Below are 19528 nucleotides of genomic sequence, written 5' to 3' on the forward strand. Positions count from 1 at the left end.
GCTATTCTCCCGCCTAAGCCTCCTGAGTACCTGGGATGACAGGCACCCACTACCATGTCCAGCTAATTTTTGTGCTTTCACTAGAGATGGGGTTTCACCATGTTGGCCAGGCTGGTCTCAAACTCCTAACCTCAGGTGACCCACGCACCTCAACTTCCGAAAGCGCTGGGATTACAGGCGTGAGCCACTGCACCCGGCCCCCAGTAGCCTCTTAATGCAATCTTATTAATGAGAAGAAGGTGATGGGTCTTACTGTAAACAAATCAAATATAATAACAGTTTGAATTTGAAGAAAAGACTGCCAGATTCCAAATATGCATTCTTACTAATTTGTTATATCAGTTTCTACTGTTAAACTGTCTCTAGAACAACCATATCAGAAAAAAATATGAAAAAATAAATTTCTACCTCTATAAATAAATTCTATAGTGTATATTATGCCTCTTATTATCATGTAATTTAATTTGTATAATTGCAGTCAATATGTATACTGCCTTCCAAGATATATATTTATATCGGCTATATCATTCATTCTCAATTTGTGCATAGTTTTCACATGTCATTCTAATGTCAATATAATATTCCTTTAATTTAACATAGGACTGTCTACATAGCAATTTTGTCAGAATTGGTTATTTGGACCTTTTTTCAGTTTTCAGTAAAAATACATAACTTAGCTTTAGGCATTTTTGCACAAATAGCCTTTTCTTAACCCTTATATTTTTCCCATAGGATAGTTTCTGAAAATAGTATTAGGTAAAAGAAGATCATTTTTATTACTTATGTCATGAGTTGTCAACTTGCTCTTTCAAACTATTGCACTAACTTACAGTGCCATCAGTTGTGAATAAATCTACTTGCTCCCAACAACCATGTTCATATTAAGTGTCTGTCAATTAAAAATATTTTTTCTTACATAACAGAGCTAATATAATATCTCCTAATTGTGTCCTTTAGCATTTTACTAATTTGTTGGTGATTTGACTTTTAAAAATGTACTCTTTTAGCGTTCACAGTTCTTTGTACTGTCTATCAGTGCCTGGCATATAGGTGATGATAAGTGTTTGTAGAATGATTGAAAAACAAGAGTAGTTCTTTGACCATTTATCGACTAGAGTAGTGTTTTATAAATTTGATCCAAATCTAACCCCCACATATTTTCAAAATCAAGCGTGTTTGTTACAACTTTGAGAACAGTATATCTCATTATCTTTCTTTTTTAATTATTATGTTATATACATATATTTAATTTTTATATGTAATAAGCGATACATATGTTTTATTATGTCAGTGGTCAATGATGATTTCTTCTTCACCCTTAAAATATAAAGTGTCATTTCTTACTGAAATTGGGATAAGTATAAATTTTATACTATTCTAGTGTCTTATTGTTTCTAAAATATTTAAATTTGTAATGTATTTAGAATATACTGAAAAGCATTATATCAGATTTAATTGGATATATTTTTTCATGATTGTCGTATTTTCCTAATATTGTTTACTAAATATCATTTTAGAAACTGGGCTTTAAAACTTATCAAAAAACACTCATATAATGATTAAAACTTAAGTACGCGTGTTGTAAAAAATAATTTTTCTTTTATTTACATTTACATTGAAACAACTTAGTCTTTAATGTGTAAATTCAAAGTATACAACATGACGTTTTCAGATGCATACTGAAATGATTCCTACTGGTAAGTAATGTAACATATCCATCACTTTGCGCAGTTAGGGTTTGTGTGTGTATGTGCGTGTGTGTTTATGTGTGTGCTAAGAACACTTAAAATCTACTTTCAGCAAATTTGTGACATAGAATACAGTATTACTGACTGTAGTCCTCCTCCTGTACATTAGATCTAAAGACTTAATTATTCTACATAACTACAAGTTTGACCTCCATCTCCCCATTTCCTTTCCTACCCTGCCCCTGGTAATCACTTTTCTATTCTGTTTCTATGAATCTGACCTTTTCTTTTTAAGATTCCACACGTAAGTGAGAGCATGCAATATTTTTTATTTCCACAAACATAAAAATGCAGTATTATTTATTTCTGCTCTTGTTTCACTCCTTACTAGCTGTGTAACCTTGGCTAAGTCAGTTAATGTTTTAAACTCTCATCTATAAAATGAAGAGAATAATAGAACTTGCTTAAGAGGATTGTTATAAGAATTGGAAGAGATGACGCAAATAATATTACTCACTGTTTAATACAGTGAGTAGGTGGCTTTCAGATGGAGCACAGTGTTACTAGTTATCTCGGCTTCAGCAGTATCATCTTTTTTTTTTTTTTTTTTTCGAGACAGAGTCTCGCTCTGTCATCCAGACTGGAGTGTAGTATCGCGATCTCGGCTCACTGCAAGCTCCGCCTCCCGGGTTCACGTTATTCTCCTGACTCAGTCTTCCAAGTGGCTGGGACTACAAGCACCCGCCACCACGCCCGGCTAATTTTTTTATTTTTTTATTTTTTTTTATTTTTTATTTTTAGTAGAGATGGGGTTTCACTGTGTTAGCCAGGATGGTCTTGATCTCCTGACCTAGGGATCCGCCGGCCTCAGAGTCCCAAAGTGCTGGGATTACAGGCGTGAGCTACCGCGCCCGACCCCTTTTCATCATATTTCTATTCTCATATGCTTTAACATAATGTGGGCTATTCAGTATGAATAACATATCAATTTCTTTTTAAATTAATTTTATTAAAATATAAACTCCTTATATCATTATATAAATCAATATTTTCACACCTGTGTAGTGGTCAATAATCAAGAAACACAATATATTAATTAAGCACCAGTTTGTTATTGAGCATTTAAGTTGTCCAGTGGTTCACTATTAAGATAAATCTTCAGTGATACTGCTTGCACACGTATCCTTGTCTCTATCTCTTATTATTTATTTGAGACAAATTGCCACAAGGAGAATTACTGAGTTAGATTTCCTAACACATACTGAATTGCTGTCAAAAAAACTTCATCTAATTTACAATATAAACAGAAGTTCCTGTCTCACTATAACTTTGCCTGCCTGCATTAAATATATACATGTTTTTTGTTTGTTTGTTTTTTGTTTTTAATTTTTGAGACGGAGTCTTGCTCTGTCACCAGGCTGGAGTGCAGTGGTGCCATCTCGGCTTACTGCAACCTCTGGGTTCAAGCGATTCTCCTGTGTCAGCCTCCAAAGTAGCTGGGACTACAGGCACGCACCACCACTCCCAGCTAATTTTTGTACTTTTGATAGAGAGGGGGTTTCACCACATTAGCCAGGATGGTCTTGATCTCCTGACCTCGTGATCCGCCTCCGTTGGCCTCCCAAAGTGCTGGGATTAAAGGTGTGAGCCACCGCGCCTTGCCACATTAAGTGTATTTTTAAAATCTCTGCCAGTTTGCTAATATAAAAATGGTATCTCATTGATGTTTTAATTTACATTTGACTCCTAGTGAGTGTCAATATTCTTGTGTACTTATTAACCATTTGATTTTCCTCTTATGCAAAGAGCTCCTATAGGCAACTAGTCAGGATTTGTGTTTGTCTCTTTCTCTTGTAATGATTATTTAAATATAAAAAATATTCTAGAGTTTGTCTTCAACTGATTTTATGATACTTTTTAATATAGAGATCCTATCATTTCTAATGAACCCAAATCTATCAACATTTCCTTGGAATTTTTATAAACTGATGTTTTTAATGTCTTTTTATATCTAAAATTCTTTCACTTGAATCTTTAACTGGTTGATTCATTTATTTTTATACATATAAGTTTATATTAAGATGAAAATTTATTTTTATGTATTATATGTAATATGAGGAACTAATTTAATTTTTCTCATTTTTTTCACTGACTGCTTCTTTTTCCACTCTCTTACTTAAGATGATACTTTTGTAATTTAGAGACATGTTGTATAACTGCTTCCTCTTAATAAAATATATATGCTACAGTTTGAATGTGTTTCATAAAATTCATATGTTGAAACTTAAAGGCCAATTTAATGGCATTAAGTAGTGTGACCTTTAGGGGGTGATTAAATCATGAGAACTGAGCTCTCATGGTTGAAACTGGGACCCTTTAAAACAACATGAGGGAGTGGGTTTACCCCCTTCTGCTCTTCTGCCGTGTAAGAAGGCAGTATTTGCCCCTACTGCCATGAGAGAATGTAGCAAGAAGACCTCTCCAGACACCTAATCCCAGTGACTTGATGTTGGATTTCTCAGCCTTCAGAACTATAAGAAACACATTTTTGTTCTTTGTAAGTTACCCAGTTTATGGTATATTGTTATAGCCGCACATAAAAACTAAGGCAATATGTTAATCACAAAAATATCGGGAAAAAACAGTAAAAGAACAGAATCAAATTATATGTAATCTTATAAGACCTATGATAGTCTATCTAACAATGCTGGTATATCTTTTTCTAAATATACAGATGTACTCATAGACCTATTTTGCCCACAAATACAATACAATAATGTGCATTTTAAGCTTTTTATTCTTTGTTGGACAAGTATTTATTTTCCTTCTGTTCTGTTTTAGGCATTGTGCTAAGGGCTAGGAATACAATGAATGATGGGGTTGATAAAAACTACTCTCATAAAACTTATCAACAAAAGCTAATAGTTAAAAATAATTTTAAAATTACATAAACAGTGTATTATTGCATTTCTGATAATTGGAACAAAGGAAGAAAAGAGAATGCCTCAAGAGAATGTAATAGAACAAACAGATTTTTCTGAGTATTCCAGGAAGGTATCTCTGTATTTAAGCCCTAAGTGATAAGCAAAGTTAGATAAACCTTTCTAGGCTATGATGGTTTCTTTAAGCCTTTAGGAAAAAAAATGAAAGCAAAGAAACAAAAGGAAACGTCACTGAACTTTTGTCAGTGCCCTGGCAGGGAATATTGGCCCATTGATTAAGATTGCCAGTTGCAGTTATTAGATATATTTGTAGATATCCCAAAAAGACCTGACTTTTAAACTAGTACACCTAATAAACTACTTGGAAAAAACATTTTGTGGTATTTAATTTAAAATGTGGAAAAGAGGTATTGGCTTTACAAAGGATTTTAAGAATTTAAAAAATATTTTTAGATCTCTAGAAGCATTTAAAAAAGAATTTGATTTACAAAAATACAATGGATTTGAACCTCCCTGATACCACATTTCCAGTGTAAATAAGGTAATTGTGCATCTAACATTTATAAAAATGTATTTTATGTTGCTTTTATCTCATTCTACTATGTTTGGCATTCTAAATTGTGCTCATGTTTTAAGAAACATCAATACCAGCAAAGAAAACTATATAACCAGAATATTGTTATATCAATAAAAATAAAACATGCCTTCTGGTAATATGTGGTCAGAATTTATGTGGCAGTGGAAAGAGTAGTGGCCTTAAAATAAAGTAATCCAATTTTGAGTCTCAATCACCTTTCCACTTACTACCTGAGTGTTCTTAGGGAAGTCATCTTACTTTTCTGAAAAAATTATTTTATCACTTAAGATACTCACCTAGTCCAGAGCCACATTGTGAATTTTACATGATATTTATAAAGGCAATTTGCAAAGCATTCAGCTATTTGTTTTTTGTTGTTGTTGTTGTTTGTTTGTTTGTTTTGAGACAGAGTCTTGCTCCGTCGCCCAGGCTAGCGTGCAGTGGCTTGATCTAGGCTCACTGCCAGCTCAGCCTCCCGGGTTCACGCCGTTCTCCTGCCTCAGCCTCCCGAGTAGCTGGGACGACAGGCGCCCATACCACGCCCAGTTAATTTTTTGTATTTTTAGCAGAGATGGGGTTTAACCGTGTTAGCCAGGATAGTCTTGATCTCCTGACCTCGTGATCCGCTGGCCTCGGCCTCCCAAAGTGCTGGGATTGCAGGCGTGAGCCACCACACCTGGCCAGCTATTTGTATTTTTATGTTCTCTATGCTTTATGATTAACTTATACTGGCCATATACTTTTTAGTACAATTGTTTGCCAAATATTTGGGAATTAGACCTGTTGTCTTTAGTGAGATCAACAGCTACAAATCCCAATTTCAAAGTTTAATTCTATGCCCTATGAATTAAATCTAAGTCACCTTTTGGTAAAGTGCTATTTTTATTTAGAATTGTATATGCAATCTTGATACTGCTTAGTAGAAAGGGTACTGTAAAGGCAACCAAACAGACATTTTACCCCCTGCGGTTCACAATTATGGAAACACCTGGGCCAAAAAAGAACTTTCTATTGATTCACTATGATAATTCATGAGACTCAAGGGCACTCCATATTTTAATCCTTGCCAGAAAGTAGGGTTATGATCTTCAAGTGACTACAGAGTAAAGCAAGAATGAACTCACTTAAAAAATACATCATACAATAATTGTTTTGAAAGAAACACTGTTCATAGTGAACAGCTGTGTTACTTGACTTTAAAATATTTGTATGTGTCCTGTTAACCCAGTTTCTTTAGGAGTGCAAGGCGGAGCTTTGATTATGGTAGGAAATTAAGAGAAGCTTCTGTTGGATTGATGGCTTAAATTTCTATTGATCTAGGAAATTATTTTTCTAAAACAGTTAAATATTGTTTCTTTATGACATATCTCAGTGAATATCTAACATATATCAGGAATGTACAAATGCTCAGATTTGTATATTGTTATTTAAAAAAACCTCACTGAAGAAGTAGATAAATTACTACATGTTTATCAAAATCTCAAATACATTAATCCAAATGAATAATGCATCATGAATTTTTGCTTATGTATATTAAGATTCTAGACCATGAGAATTACAATCTTCATATAATACATTGCAGGATTTAGAAATTTGAAGATTTAGAAAAAATAATATTACTACTTACTTGTATATGAGACATATCTTAGATACAGAATAAATAACCAAACTCTCAAGAACCCTAATTAGATCCATTTTTTTCCTAAATCTGCTAAAAATTTTAATTAGTGACACTGTTTCAAGCTATTACTGTGTGGGAGACACTCAGACACTGTTCTGACTTCTTTCATTTATTATCTCTTCAATTATTATCACAACCCTGTCAACCAGGTAGTTAGGATTTCTATTTTACAGATAACATATTAAGGTTATAAAAATTAAGTAATTTGTATGGGCACAATGGCTCACACCCATAATCCCAGCACTTTGGGAGAGCAAGACAGGTGGATCACTTAGGTCTAGGAGTTTGAGACTAGCCTGGGCAACATGACAAAACACTGTATCTACAAAATAAAATAAAATATGTACTCAATGTATAAAAATGGGATTCATAGCCAGATCTGACTCAAAGTCTAAACTCTTTTGTCTATGCTGCCTGATGTGAAAAATGAGAAATAAATGAGAAATAAAGATGCGATGTGTTAAAGATAGAGAAAAGAACCTCAAATAATTGTTAGGGATAGTCCTTTTACAGATAAGTCATTTACTGATAAGTCACTATAGTTTCTTTAAAAGAAGAAAAAATGAGTTATTGTTACAAGCTGTTGTACTTAGTACTTAAAAGATTATTCAGCAGTAATACAGATAAGAAATTAGATTAATCTGAGATTCTCAAGCCAAATAAAATCACTAGTAGAAAGTATTTATTATTGATTAAAATCTGTAAATAGTTTACCCTGAACTGTATCATGGGGATTTTATTATAATAAGTAGTACATATCATGAAAGCTGGTGAGTAACTACAAACAGCTTTACCACTAGGATTTTCATTGCCATGGAAGTCACCTAGTGAAACTTTAGGTTTGTTCCATGTGGAGAATAATGGAAGATATACTAACGTCAGTAGTAAAAATACCAGCTTCCACTTGTGGATTTGAAGGTTGTTGAAGGATGCCAGGATGGAGGCAGTTCAGTCATTATATTCCTCATCTCCAGGATTTCTATTTGTTTTTTTGTTTTTAATTATTTGCATTTCTTTGTCAAACTTTTTGTTCTGTTTATTCTTTTCCAAATTTTATTTAATTTTTTATCCCTATGTTTTCATAGTTCCGTGAACTTCGGGAGGATTATTTTGAATTCTTTGTCTATCATGTCATAGATCTCCCTTTCTTTAGGGTCCATTGTTGGATTATTGTAAGTTCCTTTTGAAAGTGTTGTGATTTCCCAAGACATTGTAATCCTTGTCTCCTTCTTGATGTCTATATATTTGAGGAGACATTCCTTTTTCTGTCTTTTACCAATATTCTTTGGCAGAGATACTTTACTATTTAGCCTGTGATTCTGCATGAGCCAGCTGTTAACCACCCTAGTCAGAATTTGCTTTAGGTTTCCCTAGATACTGATTCACTGCCTTTGCTCTAAGTTCAGATGGGGAGGCTGGCTAAACTCTGCAATTAGATTGAGCTGCTGGATGGGCACTCCAATTGCCTCTGAATGGGTTGAGCAACAAAATATATTCCCTGGTCAGATTTTATTGTTATTTTAGTTCAAAAGTTTAACAGCGTTTCAGGAGGGGCCCTGAGGTTAGATGGAGTTGCTGATTGAGATGAATGAGACCAATTGCTATGCTTAGTAGAAATGCATGGTTGAATTTTTGTCTTCCTGCCTGGGTGGTACCTTGCGGTGGGCATTAAAGCTAAACTAATTACTGTTTAAATTCTCAGGGGTGGCAGATCTATCTTCTGTTCTTCTTTGAAATTTCCTGCAGCAGTCATTTATCTTTCTGGGAAGGTCTTGGGCTGGGCTTTGAGACCAGGCAGAGGCAGTTAGACTCCCAGGTGTGGTGTAACTAGCTTCCACCCTTTACCTAAATTTGCTGTAGTTGTCATTTCCTTCTATGGTTGGGTCCCTGGGGTAGAGTCTAAGGCTGGTCTTAAAGGCTGGCTGCCTGGAGATTAAAGCCCAGTAGAACTTCTAAGAGTGACCAGCTCAGTTCTGCAGGTGAGCTATGCTAATGAACTGATACCTCTGATTGAGTGTTACTGCTCACAAGTGCATAGAGCTACCACCAACTGTGTACTGGCCATTATGGGCTATTTTTCCACCTGATTCCAGGTGAACTAGATGTGTCATTTCCCTTGGCATGACTCGTTTGGTGAAACCAGAGTGGGCTCCATGGAAAGCATCTTGGAATACTAAAAATGTTGAATGTTTGCCTCTGGTTCTCTTTTCCCTTGGCAGAAACCGTCATCCTTGGGGAATCCTGTATGTGTGGCATGATGCTGACTCGGAGGGGGAAGGGGGAAGGTTGTCAGAATGAAGCTGTTTGTTTTGCCCTTTCCATGTGGTTTTGTGGACTATGTAGGTAACTCAGGCTTAGTCACAAATTTGGGGGTTTCACCAATGTAATACTTGGATCATTTTGTAGGTCTATGCTTAAATGCTTAAGGAACAGTCAAAATCTTTCCAAAAGACATTGTACCATTTTATATTCCTACCACATTCTTGTTAATACTTGCTATAGTCCATTCTACTATTTGCGCATTAAGTACACCAGTGAGATTTGATTTTGACTTCTACTATGAGACAAAGTATCAAACATAAGGAGTCAGATTTGCTAATTTCTGCTTGCTAGCACAAATTCATAAGCCCCTGACTGTGTGACAATGTGCAGCTCTTCAAATGGATGCTTTGAAGACAAAACAGGATAAAGCACATGTCCCTCTCTGCCACATCTCTTGCCTTATATTCCTCAAAAGATAAATGACCCTAGTTCTTGCCTTTTCCTACAAATAAGATAATGTATTATGGGGTTTGTGATTATGCTTCTGTAATCTATACCAGATTAACACTTATACCCAAACTGTGATGTGATTTAAGGTAACTTCTGAGCAAGTGTAATACGATTTTTTAAATGTACTGAACTTCTACCACCTTCATAGAAGCAGTGGGCTGAAACATATTATAGAGCAGTCTGATAGAACCACTCTAAAGAGCTACTTCCAGGTGGTAGGTCTCAGTCTGCCCACATATGTTTTGAGTTATTTTCTAACCCAAAGTAGAAAAAATAAGTTTTACATTTTTGTGATAGAAATGTTTTAGTTTTAACATAGAAATTTTACTCTCTAAAAGTTTACTTTTAGGTCTGTGATTCATTTTCATGTTAATTTTAGTGTGCATGCGAATTAAGAGTTGAAATTACATTTTCTCCATATGGATAACCCATTGATAAGGCACCATTTGTTGCAGATACTCTTTTCAACATTGAATTACCTTGATATCTTGTTAAAAAAGAATTAACCATATATATGCAGTCTCATTTTATGATATTTTATAATCTGTTTTTTAACTATTATTTTAAGATCGGGTATATGTGCAGGTTTGTTGTATTATAGGGGAACTCATGTCATGGAGGTTTGTTGTACGGATTATTTCATCACAAAAGTGTTAAGCCTAGTAGCAATTATTTATTTTCCTGAGCCTCTCCCTCTTCCTAACCTCCACCCTCAATAGATGCCAGTGTCTGTTATTCCCTTCTTTGCATTCATGTGTTCTCCCACTTACAAGTAAGAACATGTAGTATTTGGTTTTCTGTTCCTGTGTTAATTTGCCAAGGATGATGGCCTCCAGCTCCATTCATGTTCCTGCAAAGGACATGATCTCATTCTTTTTTATAGAAGCATAGTATTGCATGGTGTATTTGTATCACATTTTTCTTTATCCAGTCTACTACTTTGGGATATTTATGTTGATTCCATGTCTTTGATATTACAAATAGTGCTGCAATAAATATTCACATGCATGTGTCTTTATGGTAGAATGATTTATATTCCTATGGGTATATGCCGGTAATTGTATTGCTGGGTTGAATGGTATTTCTGTTTTTAGGTCTTTGAAAAATGGCCATACTGTTTTTCACAATGGTTGAACTAATTTACATGCCAACCAGCAGTGTATAAGCATTCCTTTTCCATGCAACCTCACCAGCACCTATTATTTTTTGACTTTTTAATAATAGTAATTCTGACTGGTGTAATATAGCATCTCATTGTGATTTTGATTTGCATTTCTCTAATGATCAGTTGGCCACATGCATGTCTTCTTTTGAAAAGTGTCTGATCATGTCCTTTGCCCAGTTTTTAATAGTGTTGTTGGTTTTTTTGCTTGTACATTTGTTTAAGATCCTTGTAGATGCTGAGTATTAGACCTTTGTCTGATGCATAGTTGCAAAATTTTTTTACCATTCTGTAGACTGTCTGTTTAATCTGTTGATAGTTTCTTTTGCAGAGCAGAAGCTCTTTATTTAGATCCCGTTTGTTATTTTTGCTTTTGTTGCAAATGATTTTGGCATCTTCATCACAAAATTTTCGCTTGTTCCAATATCTAGAATGATATTGCTTAGGTTGACTTCTAAGGCATTGCGTCCAAAAGTTCTAATTCTCAGGGTTTGTTTTTACCCATTAAAAAGCAGTAGTAACTATGACAAACACTAGTAGGTTTTTGTTTTGTTTTTATTTTTGTTCCTTAGCAAGGTCTGGCTCTGTCACCCAGGCTGGAGTGCGGTGGTGCAATCTTGGCTCACTGAAACCTCAGCCTCCTGGGTTCAAGCAATCCTACCTCAGCCTCCCAAGCAGCTGGTACTATAGGCATGCCACAGGGTGTCCAGATAGTAAATTATGTAAATTATATAAATATATTAAAATAATATTTTTAAAAAATAACTGCATCCCTAGCAAACAGTTTGACTGCAATTTTATGCAAGATCTTGACCTAGAACTGCCCAAATAAACTTTTCCCAGATCCCTAACCTATAGTGACTATGAAATTCTGAACGTTTACAGTTTCAAGCCTGGAAATTTGCTGTAGTTTGTTACCCAGAATCATTATAAGTAGAATTTCCTCTACTTGATAAAGGAGTTCTGTGAAAAGCATATAGTTAATAGCATATGTAAGAAAATTCAAAGCTTTCTCCCTACATGAGGAACAAAGCAAGTGTCTCTACTCTTACCACTTTAATTCAACAGGAGACAGACATGGTTTTTTTCTAGTTTCTCCGGCTATAATCAGTGCAATAATGTAAGAAAATGAAATTTTTAAATCTACACTGTAAAAAACGTCAAACTCTATTCAAAGTTTATTTTCTCTGTAGAAAATCTTATGAAATATTTCAATAAGCCTGTAAACTTAATAAGTAAGTTGATCAAAGTTGTAGGATGCAAGATTGACCTGCAAAAGTCACCTATATTTCTATTACTAATAATGAAGAAAAAAAGTTGACATTTTGAAAATATTATTTATAAGAGCATCAAAAATATAAAGTACTTAGGGATAAATGAAACACAAGGTATTCAGACTAGTACACTGGAAATCTCAAAACATTGCTGGGGGAAATTAAAGAGGACTTAAAGAGGTTGAGGGATATATAGTGTTCCTAGATTGAGAGACTTAATATTTTTAAAGTACTATTAAGATATAATTTTTCCCCTAATTGCTCTATAAATGCAATGGATTCTCAGTCAAAATCTCAGTAGATTTTTTTTTTTTTTTTTTTTTTTTTTTTAGAAATTGACAGACTCTTCCAAAACTCATGTGGATATTGGAAGGACCAACAAAAGCAAAAACAACTTAGTAACAGAGAAATAATGATAGGGGACTTACACTATTTAACTAAAAACTTATATAGAGCTTCCGAAATCCAAAATTCAGTGTGATATTGGCATGTGAGATAGAAAAAAGGATCAACAGAACAGAGTAAAATACAGATGAATACACACATACACACACACACACACACACACACTCAATTGATTTTGACAAATGTACAAAGACCATTCTCTGAAGAATAGTCTTTTAAATGTAGTTTCAGAATTATTGGATATCCATATGCAAAATAATAAACTTCAATCTACACCTTACAAATACAAAAAAAAATCAGAATGTGTTAGAGTCCTAAATGTAAATCCTGTAGTTCGAATATTTCAAAAGTAAAACATAAGGGAAAAATGTAATCATGGGTTAGCTAACGGTTTCTTGGACATGACATCAAAAGTGTGATCTATAAAGAAAAAATATATAAATTGACCTTCATCAAACTCAGAAACTACTTTTCTTTGCAGACACTGTTAAGTGAATAAAAAGACAAGTGGCAAACTGCTAAACTACAAATTTACAAATCACATGTCTAATAAAATAGTTATATCATGAATATTTAATGAATTATCAAAACTTAGTAAGGAAACACACAACTCTATAAAAGATTAGTAAAAGATTTGAGTAGACACTTTACTAAAGTTATACAGATTGCCAATATGCACATGAAAATAAACTGAACAACTTTAGTGATAAGGGAAATTCAAATTAAAACAAAAATGAAGAAATACTAAAAACCTATCATACCTAAAATTAGAGGGAGCCAAGATGCAGTCAGGAAGATTATCTCCCACCAAGAGACCAGGGCTTCCAGAAGACTGGCACATTATGAGCAGACCTTCGAAGGAAAGGTATTCAGAGTGGACAGGAGGAAGATGCAGACCCTGGGCTCAAAGAGTAGGAAGCTAAAATCCTTGCCAGGGGCTGCTGAGCACTGGGACACATTCCTGGCCCCCAGTCGCTTCTGGTGAAAGAGTGGAAGGTGGCAGGGGCAGGATTCCAGCCTGTGCTTGTGTAGAGTCCAAAGGGTGTGGGAATGGTGGCAGTGGAGGATGGCCAGAGCCACCCATCCCCTAAAGTTCGCCATGTTCCTCTTGGTGGTTTTGGTCTTTGGTGACTGTGTGATCTTGCTCATGAAACTGGGACAATCTGATCTCTGTGTTCCCCTGTCTGCTGGATTTTCCTGAGGCCCCAGTCTGGTTGTTCTTGGGGGCCATCATCCGAGGTCCTTCACCAGCAGACTATACCTAACTGTCAGAGAGCATCACAAAACCAGTCCCCACTAACATGTATCCATCCACGTGCAGCCCCCTCCCAACACAACCTTCTCTTACATGCACTCACCTAGAGTGCCCCCATACTGGTTTGCCATATATATACACCTTGGAGGATCTTGCCTCCCCTCCCCTGCTGGCACACATGCCTACTGCTGGTGTGAGACTACATGCATGGCCACTCCCACCTTGTTGTCACCAGCACCTTTTCCCACTTTCCCCAACAATGTACAGCCTCTCTGCCACGCTACCACTGATGCTGGTACACATGAGCGAGCACCAATTCCACTGCCACTGCCCTGATGAAGCACTTTGGCCAGCACGCCTCATCAAAGTGTTGTTGTCTGAGGACTGGGAATACCCCAGTCCCTCCAACACAGCAGGTTTCTAACTTTGGGGGGCCAGAGAACACAGCTGAGGATCTAGTATAAGACCTGCAGAGTTAGAGCATCCAGCCCAAGAGTGCTGAGTTGAGCCTTGGACCCCTGAAATCTTCCAGAAATGAAACCAGTCAACTAGACCCACCTTACACCACAATCAAACCCTAAAAAGGATCAAAAAATAGAAAAGAAAAAAAAAAAACTCTACTCAGGGGGCATAAACTTCAAAAATTAAAGGAAAATTAGCCCATGCAGATGAGAAAGAACCAGTGTAAGAACTCTGGCAACTCAAAAAGCCAGAACTCCTTCTTACCTCCAAATGACCACATTATTTCCCCGGCAATGGTGCTTAATCAGGCTAAAGTGGCTGAAAAGACAGACATACAATTCAGAATGTGGATGCAGATAAATATTATTGAGATTCACGAGAAAGCCAAAACTCAATTCCAGTAATCTAAGGAATATAATTAAAATAATACAGTAGTTGAAAGGCACAAAGGCAATTTTAAGAAAGAACCAAACTGATCTAATACAGCTGAAAAATCACTTCAAAAACTCTGTAATACAAATTGCAAGTATTAACAGCAGAATCAACCAAGCAGAGGAAAGAATCTCAGAACTCAAAGACTTGTTCTCTGAAAGAACTCAGTAAGACAAAAATAAAGAAAAAAGAATGAAAAAACCTCTGAGACATATGGGATTATGCAAAGAGACTAAATGTATGACTCATTGGTGTCCCTGAAAGAGAGGGTTACAAAGCAAGAAACTTGGAAAACATATTTGAACATATTAGCCATGAAAAGTTCCCTAACCCTGCTAAAGAGGATAACATTCAAATTCAGGAAATGCAGAGGACACCTGCAAGATACTATACAAGAAGACCAGTCCCAAGACACATAGTCATCAGATTTTCCAAGGTCAAAATGAAAGAAAAAGTACATAAAAGGCAGCTAGAGAGAAGGGTCAGCTCACCTACAAAGGAAAACTCACCAGGCTAACATCAGACATTTCAGCAGAAACTCTATAAGCCAGAAGAGATTGGGAGCCCTTATAAAGCATTATTAATGAAGAAATTCGCACCTAAAATGTCATGTTCTGCCAAACTAAACTTTGTGAGTGAAGAAGAAATAAGATCCTTTTCAGACATGCAAATGCTAATGAAATTAATTACCTGCCTTAAAAAGGGTCCTTAGGAAAGTGCTAAACATGAAAAGGAAAGACTATTACTGAACACTACAAAAACACACTTAAGTACATAGATTATCGACATTACAAAGCAACTACACAATCAAGTCTGCATAATAACCTACTAACAACATAATGACAGGATAAAATCTGCACATATCAATATTATCTTTGAATGTAAATGGGCTACATGCCCCATTTAAAAGGCACAGAGTGACAAGCTGGATAAAAAAAGAAGACCCAATGGTATACTGTTTTCAAGAAATCCATGTCATATGCAATAATAGGCTCAAGGTCAAGGGATAAAAAGAAATCTATGAAGCCAATGGAAAATATAAAAAAGTAGGGATTGCCAAGCAAAACAGACTTTAAACCAACAAGGACCACAAAAGACAAAGAAAGTTATTACATAATGGTAAAGGAATCAATTCAACCAGAAGACCTAACTGTTCTAAATATATATGTACACAACACAAAAGCACCCAGATTCATAAAACAAGTTCCTGGAGACTTATGAAGAGACTTGGATAATCACACAATAATAGTGGGACACTTCAACACTCCACTGGCAGTATTGGACAGATCATCGATGCGGAAAACTAACAAGGTATTTGAGACCTGAACTTGACATTGGACCAAATGAGTCTAACAAATATCTACAGAACTCTCTACTTCAAACAACAGATTATATATTCCTCTCATCTGTACATGGCACATACTCTAAAATCTGCCAGGCAATTGGCCATTAAACAATGCTCAGCAAACTTAAAAAAAAAAAGAGAGAGAGAGAGAGATCATACTGATCCATTGTTGGACTACAGCACTATAAAAATAGAAATCAATACTAAGAAAGTAACTCAGAACAATAAAATTAAAAGGAAATTAAACAACCTATTCCTGAATGGCTTTTTAGCAAACAACAAAATTAAGAGAGAGATCAATAAATTTTTTGAAATTAATGAAAACAAAGATACAACATACCAGAATCTCTGGGACACAGCTAAAACAGTCTTAAGAGAAAACTTTATATTAATAGTTCTAAACACTCATATAAAAAAGAAAGATTCACATTAACAACCTAACACCGCCACTAGAGAAACTAGGAAAATGAGAGTAAACCAACTGCAAACCCAGAAGACAAGATATAACCAAAATCAGAGTGGAATTGAGTAAAATTGAGATGCCAAAAAATAATAATACACAAGATCAACAAAACCAGAATTTGTTTTTTTTTAAGAATAGATAAAGTTTATGACAGCTAGCTAGACTAATAAAGAAAAAGAGAGAAGATCCAAATAAACACAATTAGAAATGACAAAGGGAACATCACCACTGACTCCAAAGAAATGCAAAAGAATCCTCAGAGACTATTAGAATGCCTCTATGCACACAAACTAGAAAACCTTTAAGAATTGGATAAATTATTGGAAACATACAGTCTCCCAAGATTAAAACAGGAAGAAACTGAAATGAACATATCGATAACAATTTCTAAAATTGAATTAATAATAAACAGCCTACCAGACCAAAAAAAGGCCAGGGCCAGATGGATTCACAGACAAATTCTACCAGATGTATAAAAAAAAGTTGATACCAATCCTACTGAAACTATTCAAAAAATGGAGGAAGAAGGACTCCTCCCTAACTCATTCTATAAGTTTAGCATCATTGAGATAACAAAACCTGGCAGAGACAGAAAATGAAAATTTTAGGGCAATATCTTTGATGAACACTGATGCAAAAATCCCCAACAAAATACTAGCAAACTGAATCCAGCATCACATCAAAAAGTGAATCCACCATGATCTTGTAGTCCTCATTCCTGGGATGCAAGGTTGGTTCAACATATGCAAATCAATAAATGTGATTTATCACATAGGCAGAACTAACAATAACAAAAAAAGATCATCTCAATAGGTATAGAAAATGCTTTTATGTTAAAGAACCCTCAAAAAACTAGGCATTTTGAGGAACATGACTCAAATAATAAGAGCCATCTATAACAAACCCACTGCCAACATCATACTGAATGGGTAAAAGCTGGAAGCATTCTCCCTGAGAACTGGAACAAGATAAGGATGCTTACTCTCACCACTCTTATTCAACATATTACTGGAAGTCCTAGCCAGACCAATCAGGCAAGATAAATACATAAAAGGCATTCAAACAGGAAGAGAGGAAGTCAAACTATCTGTTTGCAGATGGTATGATTTTATACCTGGAAAACCCCATAGTCTCTGCCTAAAGGCTCCTAGATCTAATAAACAACTTCAGCACAGTTTCAGGATACAAAAACCAATGTACAAAAATTAGAATTTCTATATACTACAACATTCAATCTGATAGACAAATCAAGAATGTAGTCCCATCCACAATAACCATATGAAAATAACTAGAAATACAGCTAATCAGGATGGTAAAACATTTTTACAATGAAAATTACAAGACACTGCTGAAAAAAATAAGAGATGACAGAAATAAGCAGGAAAAAATATCCATGCTAATGGATAGGAAGAATCAATATGTTTAAAATGGCCATACTTCCCAAAGCAATTTACAGATTCAATGCTATTCCTATCAAACTATCAATGATTTTTTCACTTAATTAGAAAAAAATTTTAACATTCATATGGAACCATATAACTATAAAAATGCTAGAAGTAAACCTACAAATATCATTCCGGATATAGGCTCTAGCAAAGATTTCCTGACAAAGATTCAAAAGCAATTGCTACATGAACGAAAATCGACAAATGGGATTAAACTAATGAGCTTCTGCCAGCGAAAGAAACTATTAACAAAATAAACAGATAATCTTCAGAATAGGAGAAAATATTTGCAAACTGTGTGTCCAACAAAGGTGTAATATCCAGAATCTGTAAGGAATTTAAACAAATTAACCAAGCAAGAATTAAACAACTCCATTAAAAAGTGGGCAAAGGACATGAACAGTTTTAAAAAGAAAACATACACATGGCTGACAAGCATACAAAAAAAATGCTCAACATTGATCACAAGATAAATGTAAATCAAAACCACAACACGATGCCATCTCACAGCAGTCAGAATGGTTACTATTAAAAAGTCAAAAAATAACAGGTGCTGGTGAAGTTGTAAAGAAAGGGGAACATTTATATCTGCTGGTAGAAATGTGAATTAGTTTAGCCAGTGTGCAAAGCAGTTTGGCTTAAACTCTACCATTTGACCCAGTAATCCCATTATTGGTACATCTTCAAAGAAATAGAAATTGTTCTACCATAAAGACGTGCATGCATATGTTTATCAAAGCACTATTCGCAGTAACAAAGACATGGAATCAATGTAAATGCCCATCAGTACTGGACTGGATAAAGAAAATGTGGTATATGTATATCATGGAATACTCCACAGCCACAAAAGAGAATACTGCATGCTCTCACTTTTAAGTGAAAGCTAAACATTGAGGACACGTGGTCACAAAGAAGGAAGCAGTAGACACTGGGGCCTACTTGAGGGTGAAGGATGGAGGGTGAGGACTGAAAAAGTACCTATTAGTTACTATGCTTATTACCTGTGTGATGAAATAATCAATATATCAAACCCCCATGATGTATAATTTATCTATATAACAAATTTGCTCATGTATTGTTAAACCTAAAATAAGTTTAAAAATAAAAAAGGAAAAAAAAAAAAAGATGAATGAAAATGCATGCAAAGACTAACACACAAAAAAAATTTAATGAAAAAGACTGACCAGATCACGTGTTGGTAAGGATATAGAGGAACTTCAACTCTCAAACTCCATTGATTGGGATAAAAATAATATAAGCACTTTGAAAAACAATTTGGCACTTTTTAAATATTTAAACACATATCTGACATGTGATATACATACTATCACTTATCAATTTCACTTCTCAACATGTATATAAGAGAAAAACAGTCAAAATGCATGCATAAGAATGTTCATAGCAGCATGATTCATAATAGCCACATGTCAACAGGATAACTGACATACAAATTTTGTTAATAAAACCCAATAAGGTTGAATAAAACAGTCATAAGAATTAACAAATCCAACAGCTAGATAAATCTCCCAAACATAATGCTGTGCAAATTAAACCAGAAGAATGCACATATTATATAACTAAATTTATACAAAGTTTAAAAATAGATGTAACTAATCTAAGGGGTT

This window comes from Macaca nemestrina, chromosome 12 (genome assembly GCF_043159975.1).
Source record: "Macaca nemestrina isolate mMacNem1 chromosome 12, mMacNem.hap1, whole genome shotgun sequence".
NCBI classification, from domain to species: domain Eukaryota; kingdom Metazoa; phylum Chordata; class Mammalia; order Primates; family Cercopithecidae; genus Macaca; species Macaca nemestrina.